Source organism: Bos indicus, chromosome 6, assembly GCF_029378745.1.
Source record: "Bos indicus isolate NIAB-ARS_2022 breed Sahiwal x Tharparkar chromosome 6, NIAB-ARS_B.indTharparkar_mat_pri_1.0, whole genome shotgun sequence".
NCBI classification, from domain to species: domain Eukaryota; kingdom Metazoa; phylum Chordata; class Mammalia; order Artiodactyla; family Bovidae; genus Bos; species Bos indicus.
In genome coordinates this window covers 57343471-57367137 of record NC_091765.1, presented here as the reverse complement: position 1 = coordinate 57367137, position 23667 = coordinate 57343471, and the positions used below count along the sequence as shown (strand labels likewise).

The 23667-nt window shown below is 38.8% G+C and overlaps 1 protein-coding gene across 2 annotated transcripts in view; it reads right to left on the bottom strand.

Annotated features, from left to right (window-relative positions):
- Nucleotides 1-23667, bottom strand: part of NWD2 (NACHT and WD repeat domain containing 2) — a 127014-nt gene that overhangs the window by 64557 nt on the left and 38790 nt on the right. Inside the window, exon 1 of one of the 2 annotated variants that reach the window (XR_011567144.1) lies at nucleotides 13862-13969. The exons of the other annotated variant lie outside the window; for it this stretch is intronic. The gene's annotated coding sequence lies outside the window, so the exon portion shown is untranslated. Of the gene's footprint in view, nucleotides 1-13861; nucleotides 13970-23667 lie in introns of those variants that run through there. 2 annotated transcript variants of the gene reach the window in all.

Below are 23667 nucleotides of genomic sequence, written 5' to 3'. Positions count from 1 at the left end.
AAAACACCACACTACATAAAAATGATGAATTTACCAATCATATTTGAAAGTTAAGACTTTTTCTTAGACAGATGACAATGAAAGTTTTATTTGAAAACAACCATTATATATTAAGTGATACTCTGATGCTATATCCTATTGTTCAGTCAACTAAATACAGAAAACTGTCTCTGCAGATTTCTATGAGCAATGCTTTTAACTGACTCTCGTCCACACATATGGCCTAAGGCCAGTTGATGCCATGATTCTAACAAGAGGCTGCTTCAAAATTCTTGAATATATTTGATAAGTCTTCAAAAAATTCAGTGTGAAATTCTGTTCAGTGTAGGTTTGATAAAGTAATATTTAAAAACTGTGATCATGTGACTAGTATAAACAGTGACACTAGTAAACAGAATGCCCTGTATTCTGAACATCAAAGCGGAAAGAATTTTCTGTGTATAAAAATTTTTGATGGAAAAAAAATCAGCTTATTATAAAGTTCTACATAAAACTATCAAAATAATGACATGCAGATAAAATACTTAGATATATTTTAGAAGGGCTTCCCTGGTAGCTCAGACGGTAAAGAATCTGCCTTTCTTTAAATTTTAGAATCCCAAATAAAAAATATATTGTTATCAAAAGGTAATTTAGAAAATACTGTCTAGTCCAAATAAAACTAAAACTTACATGTTTTCTCAAAGAAAGTTAAATGTTTAGAAACATCCATCATGTGGACAGCAAATCAGTTAATGCAATTCAAATGAATTTATGAAAATGCCAAAGGATATTTTTCTTTTGATTCTTGGGTACTTATAAAAATTATAAATCAGGATGGCCAAATTTATCTCTTCTAGATTACTATACTTTTATATTGTATACTACCAGAAGGTCTCAAATATTGGCCAATTAAACCACCTTTCAAAATACAGGAGAAACATTTAGGATAATTATTTATAAATTTGTTTTAGCAACCCATTTTTCTAATGACTTTAGGGCTTTGGAAAAATAACCAAATGCTACTGAATTACAGGGAACACATATCAGAGATCATTAAAAGAAACTCCACAAAATAAAAAATCTACTTCCTTACAAGTTATATAATGTGCTACAAAGCTGGCCAGAAACGGAGACCCATGAACTAAATTCAAATTCTGCCAATAATGACCGTAGATTAAATAGGCTTCTGTTCCTTTCTGGATAAAATCAGCGTATTGTGGGCTCAGTGATGGTACACGAAGGAGTGCTAAATTAAATAGTTTCCAAGATGGTATCCAAGGTCATACACAGTTGCAAGATTTTTTTAATCAGTCCTGCCCATCATCAGACACGGAAGAAAATCTCTGACTGTGGAGTTGGCAGAGAGGCACCTCGCTAGTGAAACAACTACTAAGGATGTCATTCCTGAAGGCAAACAGGCTCCTTGCATTTCTGCCCACAACCCTCTCTGCTACTCCCAAGCACAGGTCTCCAGTCACTGCAGGAATACAAGGACAGTGCATGGCTGCAAATACAGATGTGCAGCCCTGGTTCCTGGCGACAACTACCCACAAGGACCAGCACAGAATCCCGAGCAGCAGACACTCACTGGTGTTGGGCGGAGAGGTGTGCACACCTCATCCACGTTCTACTCTTCCCAGTGAATGGTCTTCCTTCATTCCCCACTTTTATGTGATTCATGCCAAGAGGAAATCCTTGTAAATAAGCTGTAAAATAGGACCATCAGATACATGGGGTCACCCTGGCTGAAGGAGAACCTAGTGGTCTGGTGCCCTACAAAGAAGTCCAACGGGAACTTGGGGCCAAGGAGTTGGGGGAAGTCCCCCGAGATGCACTGTGAGATCCTGAGGTGGAGCTTTCTGAGCTATGGATTAGAAGGGCTATATTGATTTAGAATAACTTAATGTGAAGGAACTTCCAGAGGATTTTGCCAAAACATATTTTAAAGGAATTTAAATAAAACATCTGCAGTGATCCTTCAGCCTCATAGAATGTATATAATAAACTAAGAGCCAACCTCTCAGTTTAAATGAGAAAACTTAAGTCCCAAGAGCTTTGAGGACATTCCCCAGGATCCTCATCTCCTAAGCCCACTCAAGAGTAAACAGAAGGAAATTAAATGCTCTTCCCAGAGATGACAGATGACAGAGATCACTTTACACTCCTCAGATACTATTGAGGTATCAAGAAAAATCTTTGTCAAATTATCTGACTCTCTTCACTACATGTAAATTTCCAAATGCTTCCATTTATAATATTTATGTTCCAATTCTTTACAAATACTACAAAAATCTTAAGACTTATACAATGTTGAGTCTTATCCTGGTAAGTGTCAAATCACTGAAATACACCAGTTTCTAAAAAGATGTAAAGAGTCTTCGTCTAAACAGAAGACTAAGATTTCAATAAACTGTGATGCTGTGGTAAAGAGCCCGCCTGCCAATGCAGGAGACATAAGAGATGTGGGTTCTATCTCTGGGTTGGGAAGATCCCCTGGAGGAGGGCATAGCTACCCATTCCAGTATTCTTGCCTGGAAAATCTCATGGATAGAGGAGCCTGGAGGGCTACAGTCCATGGGGTCGCCAAGAATTGGACACGACTGATTCATTGATTGCAAAAGGCTGGATTTGAGGCAAGCTCAGTATGGACTCTATAAGGATTAAAGAGTAGCAAGGAAGAGGCCTGCAGCATCAGAGTGAGGCAGAGGATGTGAGTTCTGCCTCCAGCACAAACTAGCTGTGTGATTTGGGGCAAGTTACTAAACCTCTCTGAACTTAGGTTTCCCTATCAATAAAAGAGAAGTAGTATTAATGCCATCATAATAATCTGAAAATAACTCAGTAATCATGCAAAGTCCTGTGTAAATGTTGATTAGAGGTGACCTATTATAATTACATTACTGACATTTGTCAATTTATTTCTCACAACAATTTTAACAGAAGGAACTATGGAACAATGTTTACAGTGATGGAAATGGGAGTCTTGAGAGGTAAAGTAATTTTCCAAGGGTACTCATGGTGCAACTTGATCTGTAATATCGTAAGTGCCATACAAGCAGAACCCAGGAAAGGAGAAACCAGTGTCGCCAAATCCAAAACAGAGAGATGTTACACGAATATGCCCAATGTAACAGCCAGAGCCAAATACATAGTCCATAAACGGTGAGTATGAGTGACAGGACTGCACCTGAACATTTCTACAACTCAAACTGCGCAAGGATGCGGACTGACAGGCAAGGTCAACGGGTCTGACTTAAATAATTACTGATGTTTAACAGAAAGAGGCTTAACTGTTTTTACAGCCCAAACTGCATTTGCTGTGTAAGAAACAGTATCTAGGTAGATTGAATTTCTCAACAGGCTTTCCTAAGCACCTTCAAGGCCAGGGAATAAAGCAAGGTTCAGGGTAGAAAAAACTATTGCTATTCTGTATTTTTCCCTACCTCAGAAATAAAATATGGCTACAGTGTAATCATTTTATAAGCAATATATTTTTTTTTTTTCTGGTCTGAGAACAGATTACATACCCTGTGCTTAAGGTCTTGGGATGTCTTTGTTTTTCATTTTTATCAGCCCTCCATTAAAAGAACTGTTGCATCTACAAGAAATAGGATGGCAATTTTAAATAGACTATTATCTTATGTTTTTGAACACTAAAAGTCTATGCATAACTGCTCTAAAATATAGCATGAGATAAGCAACATTACGCTCACTGTATTGAAGAGACATTGTACGGAAAAGACAGGTCTATTTTTCCCTAGGGAATTAACAATGATGTAGAGGTTTTAGGAAGCTATATTCAGTCAGACTACTTTGATTTAGCTACAAGAATGTTACTGCCTGTGTAAAGGAGAGAGTTTAAGTTAGTTATGAGTCTTACATCTATAAGTCAGTACAAAATATTTTACATCATGATTAAAATATAATAGGAGAGAGTAAAACCACAGTATAATAAAAGTTTTTGTATTGATCTTCATGTTTTATTACTATAATTTCTGCTGTTTTTAGACAGGTGATGAGTCTCATTGTATCATCATGTGTTTTGGATGGCAGGTACCCAGTGCAAAGATGGGAGACTTCAGAGAATCATTACTCCATGTTTTTAACTTATTTATAGTACAGGTGGCTTGAAAAGATTAAATAAACACCAATCAATTATTTAGTATTGGCTGCAAGAATATAAAGTGGTAAGAGAATGCTGGGACACAGCACAGGCTGACCTCATTTTATTATGGTCTGCTTTGTTATGCTTCACAGATATTGCATGTGTTTATAAATTGGAAGTCTGTGGCAACCCTGTATCAATCAAATCTATCAGTACCATTCTTCCAACAGCATTTGGAGACTTCATGTCTCGGTGTTATATTTTGGCTAATCTCACAATATTTCAAACTTTCTCATTATTATATTTGATAGGTGATCTGTGAGTATTTCTGCTTTATTGACTATGCCAAAGCCTTTGACTGTGTGGATCACAATAAACTGTGGAAAATTCTGAAAGAGATGGGAATACCAGACCACCTGACCTGCCTCTTAAGAAATCTGTATGCAGGTCAGGAAGCAACAGTTAGAACTGGACATGGAACAACAGACTGGTTCCAAATAGGAAAAGGAGTACGTCAAGGCTGTACTTGTCACCCTGCTTATTTAACATATATGCAGAGTACATCATGAGAAACGCTGGACTGGAAGAAACACAAGCTGGAATCAAGATTGCCAAGAGAAATATCAATATCCTCAGATATGCAGATGACACCACCCATATGGCAGAAAGTGAAGAGGAACTCAAAAGCCTCTTGATGAAAGTGAAAGAGGAGAGTGAAAAAGTTGGCTTAAAGCTCAACATTCAGAAAACGAAGATCATGGCATCCGGTCCCATCACTTCATGGGAAATAGATGGGGAAACAGTGGAAACAGTGTCAGACTTTATTTTTCTGGGCTCCAAAATCACTGCAGATGGTGACTGCAGCCATGAAATTAAAAGACGCTTACTCCTTGGAAGGAAAGTTATGACCAACCTAGATAGCATATTCAAAAGCAGAGACATTACTTTGCCAACAAAGGTCCGTCTAGTTAAGGCTATGGTTTTTCCTATGGTCACGTATGGATGTGAGAGTTGGACTGCGAAGAAGGCTGAGTGCTGAAGAATTGATGCTTTTGAACTGTGGTGTTGGAGAAGACTCTTGAGAGTCCCTTGGACTGCAAGGAGATCCAACCAGTCCATTCTGAAGGAGATCAGCCCTGGGATTTCTTTGGAAGGAATGATGCTAAAGCTGAAACTCCAGTACTTTGGCCACCTCATGCGAAGAGTTGACTCATTGGAAAAGACTCTGATGCTGGAAGGGATTGGGGGCAAGAGGAGAAGGGACGACAGAGGATGAGATGGCTGGGTGGCATCACTGACTCGATGGACATGAGTCTGAGTGAACTCCGGGAGTTGGTGATGGACAGGGAGACCTGGTGTGCTGCGATTCATGGGGTTGCAAAGAATCGGACACGACTGAGCGACTGATCTGATCTGATCTGAGATCAGTGATATCTGATGTTACTACTGTAACTGTTTTGGGGGAGCCACGAATCTCGCCCACATGACAATGAACTTGATAAACTGTTGACTGCTCTGTCAATCAGGCACTCCCCTGTCTCTCTTTCCTTGGGCCTCCCTATTTCCTGAGACACAAAAATATTGGTATCAGGACAATTAATAACCCTAAAATGGCCCCTAAGCATTGAACTGAAAGGAAGAGACACACTCTAAATAAAAAACTAGAAATGACTGAGCTTATTGAGGAAGTTCACGTGGAAAGCTAGGTCTCGTTGCACCAAACAGCTGAGTTGTGTATGCAAAGGAAATGTTCTTGAAGGAAATTAGAAGTGCCACTGCAATGAACACACAAAGAGAAACAGCATTACTGTCGATATGGAGAAAGTTTCAGTGGTCTGAATAAAGGTCATATCAGACACAATATCCTGTTAAGCCAAATCCAGAGGAAGACCCTAACTCTCTTCACTTGTATGAAGGCTGTGAGAGGTGAGGCAGCTATAGAAGAAAAGTCTGAAGCTAGCACAGGCTAGGTCATGAGGTTTTAGGTAAGAAGCCATCTCCATAACATAAAAGTGCAAGGTGAAGCAACAAGTGCTGACATAGAGGCTGTAGCAAGTTATCCAGAAGATCTAGCTCAGACAATTAATAAGAGTGGTTACACCAACCACCAAATTTTCAACATAGATTAAACAGCCTTACATTGGAAGAAGCCATCTAGGACTTTCATAGCTATAGAGAAGTCCATGCCTGGCTCCAAAGCTTCAAAGGATAGGCTGATTGTCTTGGCTAGGGGCTAACTCAGTTGGTAACTTTAAGATGAAGCCAATGCTCAATTACCATTCTCAGAATCCTATGGCCTTAAGTATTAGGCTCAATTACTCTGTGTGTGCTCTATAAATTAACCAAAAAAAGCACAGATAAGAGTACATCTATTTACAACCTGGTTTACTGAATATTTTAAGCCTACTATTGAGACTTACTCCCCAGAAAAAGATTCCTTTCAAAATATTCCTCTTCATTGATAAGGTACCTGGTCACCCAAGAGCTATGATGGAGATATACAATGAGATTAATGTTGTTTTCACATCTGCTAACACACATCCATGAATTAGCCTACGGATCAAGGACTAATTTTGAATTTCAAGTCTTATTATTTAAGAAATACATTTTGTAAGGCTATAACTACCATATAGTGATTCCTCTGAGGAAGAAGGCTTGGTAACTGTAAAAATAATCTCCAAATTTTCATGAAAATACAAGACTCCGAAATAGTCAAAACAATCTGAAGAAAGAAAAACAACACTGGAGTCATCATGCTTCCTGATTTCAAATCATATCACAAAGCTGTGACAATCAAAACAGTATGATATGGAACAAAACACACACACAGATCAATGGAACAGAATAAAAATCCTAAAAATGAACCCACACTTACAAGGGCTATTAGTCTATGAAAAGGAGGGAAGAATATACAATGTGGGAAAAGACAGCTTTTTCAATAAATGGTATTGGGAAAACTGGACAGCTACATGCAAAAGAATTGAACTGCATTACTTTCTCACACCATACACAGACACAAAAATTAAAAATGGATTAAAGACTTAAATAAGTAGGAACCAAAACTCCAGAAAGAATGAAGGGATGGAGACAAAGCAAAAAGAATACCCAGCTGTGGATGTGACTGGTGATAGTAGCAAGGTCCGATGCTGTAAAGAGCAATGTTGCATAGGAACCTGGAATGTTAGGTCCATGAATCAAGGCAAATTGGAAGTGGTCAAACAGGAGATGGCAAGAGTGAACGTCAACATTCTAGGAATCAGCAAACTAAAATGGACTGCAATGGGTGAATTTAACTCAGATGACCATTATATCTACTACTGCAGGCAGGAATCCCTTAGAAGAAATGGAGTAGCCATCATGGTCAACAAAGGGTCCGATATGCAGTACTTGGATGCAATCTCAAAAATGACAGAATGATCTCTGTTCGTTTCCAAGGCAAACCATTCAATATCACAGTAATCCAAGTCTATGCCCCAACCAGTAATGCTGAAGAAGCTGAAGTTGAATGGTTCTATGAAGACCTACAAGACCTTTTAGAACTAACACCCAAAAAAGATGTCCTTTTCATTATAGGGGACTGGAATGCAAAAGTAGGAAGTCAAGAAACACCTGGAGTAACAGGCAAATTTGGCCTTGGAATACGGAATGAAGCAGGGCAAAGACTAATAGAGTTCTGCCAAGAGAATGCACTGGTCATAGCAAACACCCTCTTCCAACAACACAAGAGAAGACTCTACACATGGACATCACCAGATGGTCAACACTAAAGTCAGACTGATTATATTCTTTGCAGCCAAAGATGGAGAAGCTCTATAAAGTCAGCAAAAAAAAGACCAGGAGCTGACTGTGGCTCAGATCATGAACTCCTTATTGCCAAATTCAGACTTAAATTGAAGAAAGTAGGGAAAACCACTAGATCATTCAGGTATGACCTAAATCAAATCCCTTATGATTATACAGTGGAAATGAGAAATAGATTTAAGGGACTAGATCTTATAGAGTGCCTGAAGAACTATGGAATGAGGTTCGTGACACTGTGCAGGAAACAGGGATCAAGACCATCCCTACGAAAAAGAAATGCAAAAAAGCAAAATGGCTGTCTGGGGAGGTCTTACAAATAGCTGTGAAAAGAAGAGAAGCGAAAAGCAAAGGAGAAAAGGAAAGATATAAACATCTGAATGCAGAGTTCTAAAGAATAGCAAGAAGAGATAAGAAAGCCTTCTTCAGTGATCAATGCAAAGAAATAGAGGAAAACAACAGAATGGGAAAGACTAGAGATCTCTTCAAGAAAATTAGAGATACCAAGGGAACATTTCATGAAAAGATGGGCTCAATAAAGGACAGAAATGATATGGACATAACAGAAGCAGAAGCTATTAAGAAGAGGTGGCAAGAATACACAGAAGAACTGTACAAAAAGATCTTCATGACCAAGATAATCACGATGGTGTGATCACTGACCCAGAGCCAGACATCCTGGAATGTGAAGTCAAGTTGGCCTTAGAAAGCATCACTAGGAACAAAGCTAGTGGAAGTGATGGAATTCCAGTGGAGCTCTTTCAAATCCTGAAAGATGATGCTGTGAAAGTGCTGCACTCAATATGCCAGCAAATTTGGAAAACTCAGCAGTGGCCATAGGACTGGAAAAGGTCAGTTTTCATTCCAATCCCAAAGAAAGGCAATGTCAAAGAGTGCTCAAACTACCACACAATTGCACTCATCTCACATGCTACCAAAATAATGCTCAAAATTCTCCAAGCCAGGCTTCAGCAATACGTGAACCATTAACTTCCACATGCTCAAGGTGGTTTTAAAAAAGGCAGAGGAACCAGAGATCAAATTGCCAACATCCGCTGGATCATGGAAAAAGCAAGAGAGTTCCAGAAAAACATCTATTTCTGCTTTACTGACTATGCCAAAGCCTTTGACTGTGTGGATCACAATAAACTGTGGAAAATTCTGAAAGAGATGGGAATACCAGACCACCTGACTTGCCTCTTGAGAAACCTATATGCAGGTCAGGAAGCAACAGTTAGAACTGGACATGGAACCACAGACTGGTTCCAAATAGGGAAAGGAGTACGTCAAGGCTGTACTTGTCACCCTGCTTATTTAACTTATATGCAGTGTACATCATGAGAAACGCTGGGCTGGAAGAAGCACAAGCTGGAATCAAGATTGTCGGGAGAAATATGGATAACCTCAGATATGCAGATGACACCACCCTTATGGCAGAAAGTGAAGAGGAAAAAAGCCTCTTGATGAAAGTGAAAGAAGAGAGTGAAAAAGTGGGCTTAAAGCTCAACGTTCAGAAAACTAAGATCATGGCATCTGGTCCCATCACTTCATGGGAAATAGATGGGGAAACAGTGGAAACAGTGCCAGACTTTATTTTTGGGGGCTCTAAAATCACTGCAGATGGTGACTGCACCCATGAAATTAAAAGACGCTTACTCCTTGGAAGGAAAGTTATGACCAACCTAGATAGCATATTCAAAAGCAGAGACATTACTTTGCCAACGAAGGTCCATCTAGTCAAGGCTATGGCATTTCCAGTGGTCATGTATGGATGTGAGAGTTGGACTGTGAAGAAAGCTAAGCGCTGAAGAATTGATGTTTTTGAGCTGTGGTGTTGGAGAAGACTCTTGAGAGTCCCTTGGACTGCAAGGAGATCCAACCAGTCCATTCTAAAGGAGATCGGTCCTGGGTGTTCTTTGGAAGGAATGATGCTAAAGCTGAAACTCCAGTATTTTGGCCACCTCATGCTAAGAGTTGACTCATTGGAAAAGACTCTGATGCTGGGAGGGATTGGGGGCAGGAGGAGAAGGGAGGATGAGATGGCTGGATGGCATCACCGACTCGATGGACGTGAATTTGAGTGAACTGCCAGAGCTGGTGATGGACAGCGAGGCCTGGCATGCTGCAATTCACGGGGTTGCAAGGAGTCGGACACGACTGAGCGACTGAACTGATCTGAAAATCATGAAACTTCTAAAAGAAAACATATGCAATAAGCCCATTGATATCAATCTTAGTAATATTTTGGAGGTATATGTCTCCTCAGGCCAGGAAACAAAAGCAAAAATAAACAAATTTGATTTAATATAACTAAGAAGTTTTTGTACAGCAAAGGAAACTATTAACAAAACAAAAATGCCACTTATTGAATGGGAGGAGAAATCTGCAAACAATATATCTGGTAAGGGGTTAATATCCAAAATACACACAATATATACAAATAAGTCATACAATTAAACATCAAAAAATACAAACCAACTGATTAAAAAATGGGCAGGTGATCTGAATGGATATTTTTTTCAAAGAAGACATACAGATGGCAACAGGCACATCAAAAGATGTTTAACAGCACTAATTATCAGGTAAATGCAAATCAAAACCACAATGAGATACCATTTCACACCTGTTAGAATGGCTATTGCCAAAAAGAAAAAGTATTGGCAAGCATGTGGCAAAAAGGAAACCTCTGGGCACTGCTGGTGGGAAGGTAAACTGGTGCAGCTAGTATGCTGAATGGTACAGAGAGTCCTCAAAAATTGAAAAAAACACAACTACCACATTACCAGCAATTCCACTTCAGCCAAGTATCCAGTCAAAGAAAATGAAAAGCTAACTAGAAAAGATAAATGCACCCTTATGTTCACTGCAGCATTATTTAACAATAGGCAAGATACGGGGCAACTCAAGCAACCATCAACAGATGAACGGATAAAGATGTGATACACACATATTCACACACACATCAGAATACTATTCAGCCAAAAAGAAAGAAATCTTGCCTTTGCAACAAAATGGATGGACCTAGAGGATATTATGCTAAGTGAAATAAGTCAAACAAATCCTGCTTATATGTGAAATCTAAAACACAAAACAAATGAACAAACCTAACAATGGTCATAGATACAAACAGCTGTTTGCCAGAAGGGAAAGTGTTAGGGGGAGCAAAGAAGTAGGTGAGACAAATTAAGAGGTTCAAACTTCCAGCTGCAAAATAAATGAGTCACTGGAATGAAATGTAATGCAGGAATACTGTCAGTCAAAAACTATGTAATATCTTTTTATCTGTGATACATTGTAACTAGATTTATCAGAGTGATCAATTTGAGATGCATAGAAGTAGTGAATTACTGTGCTGTGTAACAGAAACTAACATAATGTGGTAGACAATTATATTTCAAAAACAAACTCATAGAAAAAGAGATGAAATTTGTGGTTATCAGATGTGGTGGTTGGGGGGGTGGTGCGGATTTGATGAAGGCAGTCAAAAGGTAAACTTCAAGTTAAAAGACACAAATAAGAATTAGAAATGTAATGTACAGTGTGATAAATATAATTCACACTGCTGTATATTTGAAAGTTGTTGAGATAAACCCTAAGCATTCTCATCACAAGAAAGAGAATTTTATTTCTTTAATTTTGTATATATCTATATGAGATAATCGACGTTTACTAAACTTATTGTGACAATCATTCATGATGTATATAGGTCAAATCATTATGCTGTACACCTTAAACTTATAGGGCTCTATGTCAATTATGGGGCTTCCAGGTGGTGCTAGTGGTAAAGAACCCACCTGCTAATGCTAGAGGTATGAGACATAGGTTCAGTCCCTGGTTTGGGAAGATCCCCTGGAGGAGGGCATGGCAACCCACTCCAGTGTTCTTGCCTGGAGAATCCCCATGGACAGAGAAGCCTGGCAGGCTACAGCCCATGGGGTCACAGAGTTGGACATGACTGAAGTGACTTAACAGGTGTCAATTATATCTCAATAAAAGTGGAAGGAAAAAAGAATTCTCATCAAAAAAAAAAAAAAAAGACATACATTTTTAAGGCTATAGCTGCCATAGGCAGTGATTCTGCTCATGGATCTGGGCAGAATCAACTGCAAGCATTCTAGAAAATATTTACCACTCCAGATGTCATTAAGAACATCAGAGATTCATGGGAAGAGGCCAAAATACCAACATTAACAGGAGTTTGGAAGAACTTGATTCCAGCTGTCATGGATGACTTACTTTGAGGAGAGGAAGGAACTACAGATATGGTGGCAGTACTAAAAAAAAAGTAGAATTTGATTGATATGGAGCCCGAAGATGTGACTGGATTCATGCAATATCATGATAAAACTTAACAGATAAGGAATCACTTTTATGGATCTGCAAAGAAAGTGGTTTGCTGAGATGGCATCTACTCCTGGTGAAGATGTTGTGAAGATTGTTGAAATGACAAGAAAAGATTTAGAATATAACATAAACAGCTGATAAAGCAGTGGCAGGGACTTTGAGAAGATGTAACATTTTAACAGAAGTTCTACTGTGGATAAAATTCTATCAAACAGCATCGCATGCTGTAGAGAAATTGTTCATGAAAGGAAGAGTCAATAGATGCAAACTTCATTGTTGTCTTGTTTGAAGAAATTACCACAGACACCCCAAACTTTAGCAACTACCACTCTGGTGGTTCAGATGGTAAAGAATCCGCCCGCAGTGAGGGAGACCTGGGCTTGATCCCTGGGTAGGGAAGTTCCCGTGGAGAAGGGAACGGCTATCCACTCCAGTATTCTGGCCTGGAGAATTACATGGACAGAGGAGCCTGGTGGGCTACAGTCCATGGGGTCGCAAAGAGTTGTACATGACTGAGCAACTTTCACTTTTCACCCTGATCAGCCAGCAGCTGTCAACATCGAGGTAAGACCCTCCATCAGCAAAAAGCCTGTGACTTGCTGAAGGCTTAGACGACAGCTAGCGTTTTTCAGTCATGAAGTATTTTTTAATTAAGGCATGTACACTTTTTTTAGACATAATGCTATTGCAGAATTAAGACTATGGTATAGTGCAAATGAAACTTTCACAGGCACTGAAACAAAAAAATGTATATGACTGACTTTATTTCTATATTCCCTTTATTGTGGTTGTCTGCAACTGAACCCACAGTATCTCCAAGGTAAGCCTGTAGCTCCTCTTTAAACAACAACTATTATTATCAATAAAAACACCTCCCTCCTCCCATTCTTCCTTTTTTTTCTTTTTTTTTCTTTTTTTAACCTTCTTGAGTTGGGAAGTGGCTGGGAGGGAAGTGTAAGGCTTAGGATTGACCGTGGGACTAGAGCCACAGTACCTAGCTTAAATCTTACCTTCAAGGCTTACTTACTGTGTGACCTTGGGCTTTTACCTTTCGGTGCCTGTTTTCTCATATGTAACATAAGGATGAATCCTTCAGGGTGAGTGAAGGGAAGACTGAATTTACACATACGGGTGCTCAAGATGAGCAATGAATCCTGGTCCTCTCCTTACCCTGAGGGTCTCCTTTGACAGGTCCATCTAGACCTATTAAACATGCCTTTCCTTCTCATCCTACCAAGCCCTGGAGGGTTGGAACCGAGTCTTTATTTTACCAACTTTAAAATGCCAATTTTATACTATACGTCTAGCACATAGGAGCTTTTCAAAAAACAGAATTCTAAACTTAACTGGTCCCATAGATACTTGGTATGGTTCAAAAGAGTGGGGACCAGAGACTGCCCCACGGGGCTACCCTTTATGTAGTTCATCTGAAAAAGGATGGAGGTCCTTCATAAAAAAGTCTGGACTACAGTCCTGCATTTATACTTTGCTTTTTGGTGTTAATGTTTAATTTTGTTGTGGCTGTTTTTAACCATGCCTCCCCACTGGACTATAAGCTCCAGAAGAGCAGGGTTCTAAAACAAACACAGGAGTCGGCTTTCTTCCACTTGCCCCTCCAGCTCCCTTCTCTACCTTCTCTCTCCTCAGCCAGGAGGCTGATGTGTAGAAATTCCATCAGTGAGTCTCCTCATCTTCCAGCTCCCTGTGATGTGTGGAGCCTGGGAACCACAGCAAGAGACCAGAGACAGAAAGTAACGAAAAGCAACGGTCTCTGTTCCCCAGAGTTCTGAACTGAAGGGTCCTCTCAAGAGGGCTTTCTCTCTGGGTCTCTGAAAATATGTTTTCTTCTGAGTACTTTGGACCTGGAGTGGTAACAGCTCTACTCTTACTGGTCCCAGGGTGCTGTAATTTCTCTCCACTTTCCCTAAGCTTTGCTCAAAAAGTCTGTTTCTTAAACCCTCTAGAAATAATTTAGTTTGAGGGGGCCATCTGTTTCCTGCTGGAACCTGGATCAATGCAGCACTGTAGGTGCGTAGCGGGGAGCCATAAAACCACTCCGCAACCAGACAGCAACTGCTTCTCCTCTTGCATGCCCAGTTGGGACCCAATGATTTACCCTCACAACTCCTACATGACTCCAGTAGCTATCAATCTAATTCTGAAATGATAAAGGTGTCTTTATTCATTCTTTTCCTTCAGGAAATTCTTTTAAGAGAAAAGATCTTGGCTACAATCTAGGAATAATTTTCTTATTTTTATTTTGGTTTTATTTTTTACTTTTTAGAGGCACATTTTTACTTATTTTATTATTATGCTCATGTTTAACATTAACTATAGCTGATAATATAATCTGAGAATAAAGCAATACATTTTTCAAAAGAGATTTTGTTCTTGTTTTTTTTTTTTAAATGAGTAAGTGAATGAGAGAGTTTAAAATAGACTTAGAAACATGCCATTAACAATTATTTTATATTATACTTAATGTAAAATAATTTGAGATAATACAGATATAATGGAAATGCTTCTGCTTTTCACTGTGTATTTCCTTCAATCTAGCCCAGATGTTACAGGAGCTTTACAATACATTTGGGAGTAAGCAACTGATACTCATTTACAATGAACTTCTGCTTCTACATATTATTTCTGGAGATTCATCTTTGGAATTATGAAAGTATACAGCAAATTACCATGTTAATTTCTTTTCTTCTGCAGGTGTAGTTTTACTGTTATACAACTCGCTGTTGTTCGTAAATCAATATTTCCATTTGGTGAGAAAGATTTTCTACTAAAGGCTTTGTCCTATTTCTCTGTATTTAGGCTTCCAAAGGGACTGATATTCAGGAAGAAAGTAAACAGTAGAAATAGGGAAGAAAAAAACCCCTGTAAAACAAAGTGATAATAAAGCTCCTCATCAGGCTTCCCTGGGGGCTCAGTGGTAAAGAATTCACCTGCCAATGTAGGAGACATGGCTTGATCCTTGGTCTGGGAAGATCCCATGTGCCACATAGCACTTAAACCCTTGCCCTACAGCTACTGAGTGTGTGCTCTAGAGCCTGGGAACCTCAACTACTGAGCCCATGCACTTCAACTACTGAGCCAGTGCCCTGCAACGAGAAGCCATTGCAACGAGAAGCCTGCACGCTGCAACAAAGAGTAGCCCCTGCCGCTGCAACTAGAGAACAGCCTGCCCCCAGCAATAAAGACCCAGCACAGCCCAAAATAAATAAATTATATTAAAAAGTAAAGCTCTTTGTCACAAACAGAACTACACCCAGAAAAGCTTAGCAGTGAAGTCTACACCTTCTCTACTTAAAAATAAGGTTTGATATTAACCATGTGTACTTCTCATCTTGTTTTCATCTACCTTTGTATTTTGTCTTCTCTTTTATGACCATTATTCTGGATGTTATACAAAACAGCCAAATGCAACAGGGGTAAATACCTGTACTAAGTCAGTCCGTTTTATTCTGTCTTGTCCTAATGTTTTAACAAAACTGACAATAACAGTCAGAAGATCTCTCTCAGGGAGTTGAATAAGCTGCATTTAACAAAACTGACTGGCTGTGTACGCTCCTCTTTTCGGGGAAGGGGCTGTAAAGCCAACTGCACATAATTGGATGAGTGAGGATGGTAGTAAAGTCAGAAAATGGACTAAATGTTTACCTTGCAGATGTGCATGTTTTGGGAAATACGCTATTTTCTGCTGCTGTTGCTGTGTCCATTTAACCACAATGAAGTGGTCAAGGAAGTGGGTGCTTGTTTCCATGAAAGTTCAGGGGTTGACTGGTTGATTAAAACCTTCTCAAGGGCAGGAATGCACTTCAAGATTCATGTACGTGCTGGTTTGTTGCTCTCCCACCTGATATAACCATGTTTCATCAATCTAGTTGCATATTTGAAGAAATGTCACTTACAATTATTGGTGTTTTACAACTGCTGCTGGCCAGCAAGGTTGACATAAAGGTTCTGTCAGGGCAGGCCAGGCCTTGGGGTTGGCATTTTATCTGCTGCAGGAGTGGGAACAATACCAACTTGCAGAGGCATGTTTGGTAGAAATGATGATCTCAATAGTGGACAAATGGGAAGAATTAAGTAGTTCCACTGACCTGAGGATACAGTCATGGTTGGGGAAAGCAGAGTTATGGCTGAAGCTTCATGCACATGCAGAGAAAACCAGAGAGAATCCAGGCTATTCACATTCCTACTCACACCAAAAGTTATGCAAATATACATGAAAGACCTCAAACGAGCTAACTGCTCAGTCATATCTGACTCTTGTGACCCCATGGACTGTAGCCATGAGCTCCTCTGTCCATGGAATTCTCCAGGCAAGAATACTGGAGTGGGTTGTCAGACCTGTCTCTGGGGGATCTTCCCAGCCCAGGGATCGAATCCCAGTCTCCTGTATTACAGGTGGATTTCTTACCATCTGAGCCACCAGAGAAGCTCCAAAGACCTCAAAGAGCTCAGATAAAGACCACAGCAGGATTTGAAATAGGCTGAGTTTGAAATGCATTATCCACTTTATATATAGATTCATAAATTGTGAAGAGAGAACTTACTGACAAAGTAGTCAAGCACAATCTCTCATGAAAACCTACATAGACAACATGAGATGACTCCCAGAATACCAGACCTAAAAACTAAAACAATTTTTAAAACTTACATATATGTCTATGTACAAACTGAGTAGAGATATCAGTGGAAGCATATTAGAAGTGAGACAGATTTCACAGAATTAGCTCAGGCAAATTATTAAGAGTAATTTTTTGGTGGCTCAGATGGTAAAGAATCCACCTGCAATGCAGGAGGTGCAGATTCTATCCTTGGGTTGGGAAGATCCCCTGGAGGAGGGCATGGCAACCCGTTTCAGTATTCTTGCCTGGAGAAACACCATGGACAGAGAAGCCGGTGGCTACAGCCCATGGGGTGGCAAAAATGACTTAGTGACTAAAACAACAACAGGGCAAAAATGGTCAGAATTAAAAGGAAAAACAGAATATCAGTTGGAGATTTCAATAATTTCAATTGAGCAGAGCTGCAGCAATGATATAAAATGCCTATCAATCAACTCAATCTAACTGACATTTATAGAACACTTCCCTCAATGCAGAATACACACTCTCTTTAAGCTTATATGGAGCATTCTTCATGACAGACCCATGCAATGCCATAAAATCTTATATTAATATCAAAAATGTGTTTAAAATCAATAATTTGCCCCTGGATCAGATATCCTCAATATGAGGATTAGGAGAATATGTTGCCTCACCAATTTAGGGACAACACCCCTTGTCAGCTCGGAAGTAGTTATGGAACGAGAACGACGCCCTTTTTCCCTAGGCAACATAATTCTCCTAAAAGAAAAGGGGGGAATGAGAAAGTCATTTCCTAGGAAGGTTGATAAGGAGTCTAGGGGTCCCCAAGGAGAGAGGGGTCTGGAATTCTCAAGGAGGAAGAAAGGACAAACTTTTTTCTTTCTCCACATTCCTTAGGATTATATAACAATAATGTATCCTGCCTAAGGACAGTCTTTGGATTCAACCTTCTGTTATCTTAAAATGTAAATTATGGGAGTAGACCTGGTCTTTACAAGGATGTATCTTGCCTGAGGACGGTGTTACCTTAAAATGTAAATTATGGGAGTGGGTCTGATGAGGTCTTTACAACCTCCAGACATTCTTTGGATTCACTGGAGAGTATATAACTTCATTGTTAACACTAGCAAGCGGGTACTCTTCCTGCCCCCTTCTGATGCCTATGTCAGAAGCTTTCTCTATCTCCTTTATACTTTAATAAAACTTTATTACACACACACACACACACACAATCAATAATTTAAGTTTCACTATAAGAAAACAGGAAAGGTGTAAATTGATCCCAAATGAGTAGAGGGTAAGAGATTTGAGCAGAAGTAATGAAAAAGAAAGCAAGCAAAGGAAATTAACATGGCTGAAAGATGGCTATCTGGGAGATAAATAAGATTAATAAATACTACTAAGATGATTAATATCAGCAAAACTGATTAAGCAAAATAGGAAGAAAACTCAAATTATAAGTTTCAGGAAGAGAGGGGATACCAGTAGGCATCCTACAGATATCAATAATAACAGAATACTATGCACAATTTTATGCTAATAAATTCAACAATGAAATAAACAAATTCCTTGAAAATCTCAGTCTCACAGAGTTGATGCAAGATAAGACAGAAACTTTAAATTGTCCTCTATCTATTCAAGAAATTGAAGAACAAAGTGTTCCCTCAAAGAAAACATTGACTCACATGGGTTCAGTGGTATATTCTGTCAACCATATAACCACGAAAGACTATCAATCTTACACAAATGATTAAAAAAACAGAAATAGCAGAAGTAATTCTCAGCTAACTTTATGAGGTCTGTACTACTAATATTCAAATCAAAAAGAAGAAAATAAAATTAGCTTAATAGCCTTCTCGAGTACATAGTTAAGGTCCTTAAAATATTAGCAAATAAAATTCAGCAACATATAAAAAGTTAATACATCACAAGAAAGCTAGGCTTATCCCAGGAAGAAAAAACTGGTTTTACATTTTAAAATAAACAATATAATTCACCACAATAACAGAATTAGCAGAAAACTCCCATGTGATTGTTTCAAATGATATAAAAAAGCCTTTAATTAAATTCAAAACATAGTCATAATAAAATTACTCACAAAATTAGGAACAGATTGGAACATTCTCAATCTGATAAAAGGCAACCTCAAAAAAACCTAAAGCTAACATAATATGTTACAGTGAAACACCGAACACTTTCTCCCTAAGATTTGGAACATTCACTGTCTCCCCGAGACCAGGAACAAAGAAAATATACCTGCTCATCACTTTTGTTCAACAACTTATTCTGGAGTACAATAAGCTTGTGCAATAAGGTAAGAAACTGAAATAAAATGTAATGACCTAAAGGGCAGAAACAGAACTATTATTTCCAAAAGACATGGCTGTCTATCTAAAAAATGCTAAGGAATTTTTTGTTGTTGTTTAGTCTCTAAGTAGTCTCCAACTCTTTTGTGACCCCATGGACTGTAGCCCGCCAGGCTCCTCTATCAATGGGATATCCCAGGCAAGAACACTGTAGTGGGTTGCCATTTCCTCCTCCAGGGGATCTGCCTGATCTAGGGATAAAGCCGTGTCTCCTACATTGGCAGGCAGATTCTTAACCGCCGAGCCGCCAGGAAATCCCACCACAAAGGAATTTATGAAACAAATATTCAAACAATTAGAAAATTATATAAAATAATTTCACTTAAAACTGTACAAAATTGAAAATACTTAGGAAATAATTTAACAAAGGAAGTGTAAGACCTCTTCACTGAAATCTACTATCAGTTCAGTTCAGTTGCTCCGTTGTGTCCAACTTTTTGCAACCCCATGGACTGTAGCACACCAGGCTTCCCTGTCCATCTCCAACTCCCGGAACTTGCTCAAACTTGTCCATCGATTCGATGATGCCATCCAACCATCTCATCCTCTGTCATCCCCTCTCCTGCCTTCAATCTCTCCCAGAATCAGGGTATTTTCCATTGAGTCAGTTCTTTTCATCAGGTAGCCAAAGTATTGTAGCTTTAGCATCAGAAATCTACTATACACTGATGATATACTCATGTTCATGGGTTGAAGATTCATCATTGTCAGGATATCAATTATTTCCGAATTCATCTACAGATTCCATGGAATCCCAACCAAAATTCCAGCAGGCTGTTTTATAGAAATGGACTGATTTTACTATTTACATGGAAACTAGAAAGATCTGAAATAGCCAAAACAATCTTGAAAATAAAAAACATAGTTGGAGGACTTAAACTATCCAGTTTCCAGGCTTACTATAAAGCTACACACTTATCAGGGCAGTGAGGTAGTGAAATGAGGACTGACAAAGTGACCAATGAAACAATCCCAAACCAGATCCACATATATGGTTAATTGATATTCAACAAGATTGTCAAAGCAAATCAATGTGAGGAAAAGAAAGTCTTTTGGCACAGGGTCAACTAGATAATGTGTAGGAAATGAATCCCAACCTCTGTTTCATACCATATATAAATATTCAAACTGCATCAGAGACCTAAACTTAAAAGGTAAAATTGTATCATTTTGAGAAGAAACATGAGAGAATTAATTGCTATCTTGAAATAGGAAAAGATTTCTTGGGATACAAAAATCACTACACATAAAAAAATTGATAAAAGTAGATTTCACCAAAAGTGAAAACTTTTGCTCATCAAAAGACAGTTTAGGAAATAAAAGAGCATGTTAGATTGCAAAAAAAAAATTGTAGTATGTGTATTTGACAAAAATACTTGTATACTGAATATATAATTCTATGAATCAATAATAAAAAGCAAACCCAACAAAAAGTCAGTTAAAAACTTGAAAAACACCTCATAAAAAAGATATATAAACATTCAATAAGCACATGAAAGATGCTCAATACAAATCTTACTCAGAAACATGCAAATTAAAGCCTCAGTGAGGTACTACTTCACATGCATCAGGAGACTGACAATACCAAATTATATAAAGCATATGAATTGCTCATCTGTTGCTGATGGGAGTGTAAAATGGTACAACTGTTTTCGGAAACTGACAGTTTATGCAGTTAAGCACCCAGTCAGCCTTTGAGCCAGCAACTCTGCTTCTAGGTATTTAATCAATGAGAAAACATACACATAGAGACCCCTTAACTTTCTTAGCAGCTTAGTTTTTAAGGGCAAAAACCTGGACACAATCTGAATGCCTATCAAAAGGATAATGTACCATTTGTGGTACGCTGCTAAAAGAGAATAGGACTCAGCAATAAAAAAAATAATTACTGACACAAACCCAACAATGATGAATATCTGAAACCTTACGCTGAGTGACAGGACCCAGGATCAAGTACCTACTGTATGATTCCATTGGAATGAAGTTCAAAAATAAAATCAATCCATGGTGATGGATATAAGAATGATGCTTATGTAAGGTGGAGTTTGACAGATGGGAGAACATGGATAGTTTTGGGGGTGATGGAAGTGTTCTATAGCTTTGTTATGCTCTGGATGCACAAGTGAACCACTGTCAAAATTCAAACTGTATACTTAAAAAAATCTGTGTGCTTCACTGTATATAAATTTTATTGCATAAAATGATGATTATTAAGAAGACTATGGATAAACCTTCCATTTTTTCACTTTACTATTCTAGACATCAGTTTTGCACAGCTCACATTCTCCCTAATTAAAAAGTACAATCAACCATCAAGAGCATGAAAAGAGACAAGCATCTGGCTGTCTTGAATCAAACCAAATTGTGATTGGCATCCCTGTCAATATGTGCAACTTTTATTCTAAAAGTCTTATTTGTGATTATGATACAATTATTTGCTCTTTTTCCTAGCCAAAGATGCAGGCTACTCAACTCCTATAAAACTATTGATATACTTACACATCCATGTAATACTAATAAAAATAAATCTCATAATGGCAAAGGAATTCTTAAGATTAGGCTTAAAAATCAGTGCTGTGGGAAATCTGAAATTCACTTTGATCTTACTTGGCTAAAAATGGACTTTTTCTGGATCAATTAATGGAATAAAAAAGCCTGATGACTTATTTCCATTTGTCAAATAAGCTTTAGCAATATTTAAATAATAACAGATGTTAATAGGTTATGGTAGGTGTTTGGGAAACTCCTGTCCTGGACACTCACCTTTTATGCCTGATTTAGTGCATAGGCCTTATGCTTGTCTACCTATCTCCAGTTTCCCTCACCTCTTCATCCCTCATGCAGATGGCTGCCAGAAAAATCTTCTTAAAAACTGACTTCTTCATGCCAATGGTCTGCTTTTACCCACTAAGTATTATTAAATAGCCTCTTAAAAGGTCTTAATAATTATAGAACATATCACTAATACTGAAGAGTGATCTTACTGTATAAAAGGACCATAGTATAATTTACATTTGTAATTGTTTTATCAACATTCAAGCTATGTATTGTAATACTGCACATTCATTCACTGGGTGCCTGTCAGGCAAGGTACTGTCCAAGGTGCTCAAAATAGATGCTGCTGCTGCTAAGTCACTTCAGCCATGTCTGACTCTGTGCGACCCCATAGATGGCAGCCCACCAGGCCCCGCCGTCCCTGGGATTCTCTAGGCAAGAACACTGGAGTGGGTTGCCATTTCCTCCTCCAATGCATGAAAGTGAAAAGTGCAAGTGAAGTTGCTCAGTTGTGTCTGACTCTTGGCGACCCCCATGGACTGCAGCCTACCAGGCTCCTCCGTCCATGGGATTTTCCAGGCAAGAGTACTGGAGTGGGGTGCCATTGCCTTGTGAAGCAATTACGTGGAATCTCCATGGTTATTAAAAAAAAAAAACACAGTACTTAATAATTCCTTAGATCAACCTTAAAACTGAAACACAAAGACTTCATTTGGGAAAACAGGTGAGGGCAGGGTACAGAAAGAAATCAGCTGGCTGGAAGGATAATGCCAAATTGAAGGGTTGGCAAATCAGGCTCCTGAAGAGGAGACTTTATTCCACATGTGATATGGGGTACTGTAGATGTTTCTGGGTTGATGAGGAGCACATGGGTAATTTCTGACTATAAAGCTATCTTCTTTGCACAGAGGGCTCCTGAAGGAAATGGACTGGGGATCTACACCCAGGAACTACACAACAGCTACTGGCCTTGACATCTGAAAAGTTAGGAAGTATCTAGCAAGCATAAAACATCTGTATTAGTTTCATATTGCATCAATAACAAGCTACCACAAATTTAGTGGCTTAACACAACACAAATTGACTGCTTTATAGTCCTAGAGATCAGAAATCTGAATTCACTCTCGCTGGGCTGAAGTCTAGGCATTGGTCAGGCCTGCATTCTTTCTGGAGGGTCTAGGGGAGAATGTGGAACAGGTAAGGCAGAGGCAGATTAAGAATAGACCTCTTAACTCCTGGCTGAGGAATCAGTCTGAAGTCAGACATGCAGTAGTCCCATAAAGGGATCAATTGGTTTTTACAATTCTCACTGCATCCAATGTTCTATTTCTGTGCTTCTCTCCCTTATCAGACATCAGACATGAAGTCTTTGGGGGCAGAGCCCACTTATCATTAATTGTTGCAACTGTTATGAGTTAATATTTTAGTTGTAAGAAAAATATTAATTCTTGGTACAAGTAAAGGACTCAAATCTGTGTTCTCAAAACATACACTAAGACCCTAGTGAGAGGTTAGAAGGAGAAGAAGAAATGACAATGGAAATAGAATCATAGAGAGATGTGGACGATGCTACACTACTGGTTTTGAAGATACAGAAGGGGCCATGACCCAAGAAATACGAGCAGACTCCACAACGTGGGAAAAGCAAGGAAATAGATTCTCCCCAGAAGAATACTGTCCTGTCAATGCTGTGACTTCA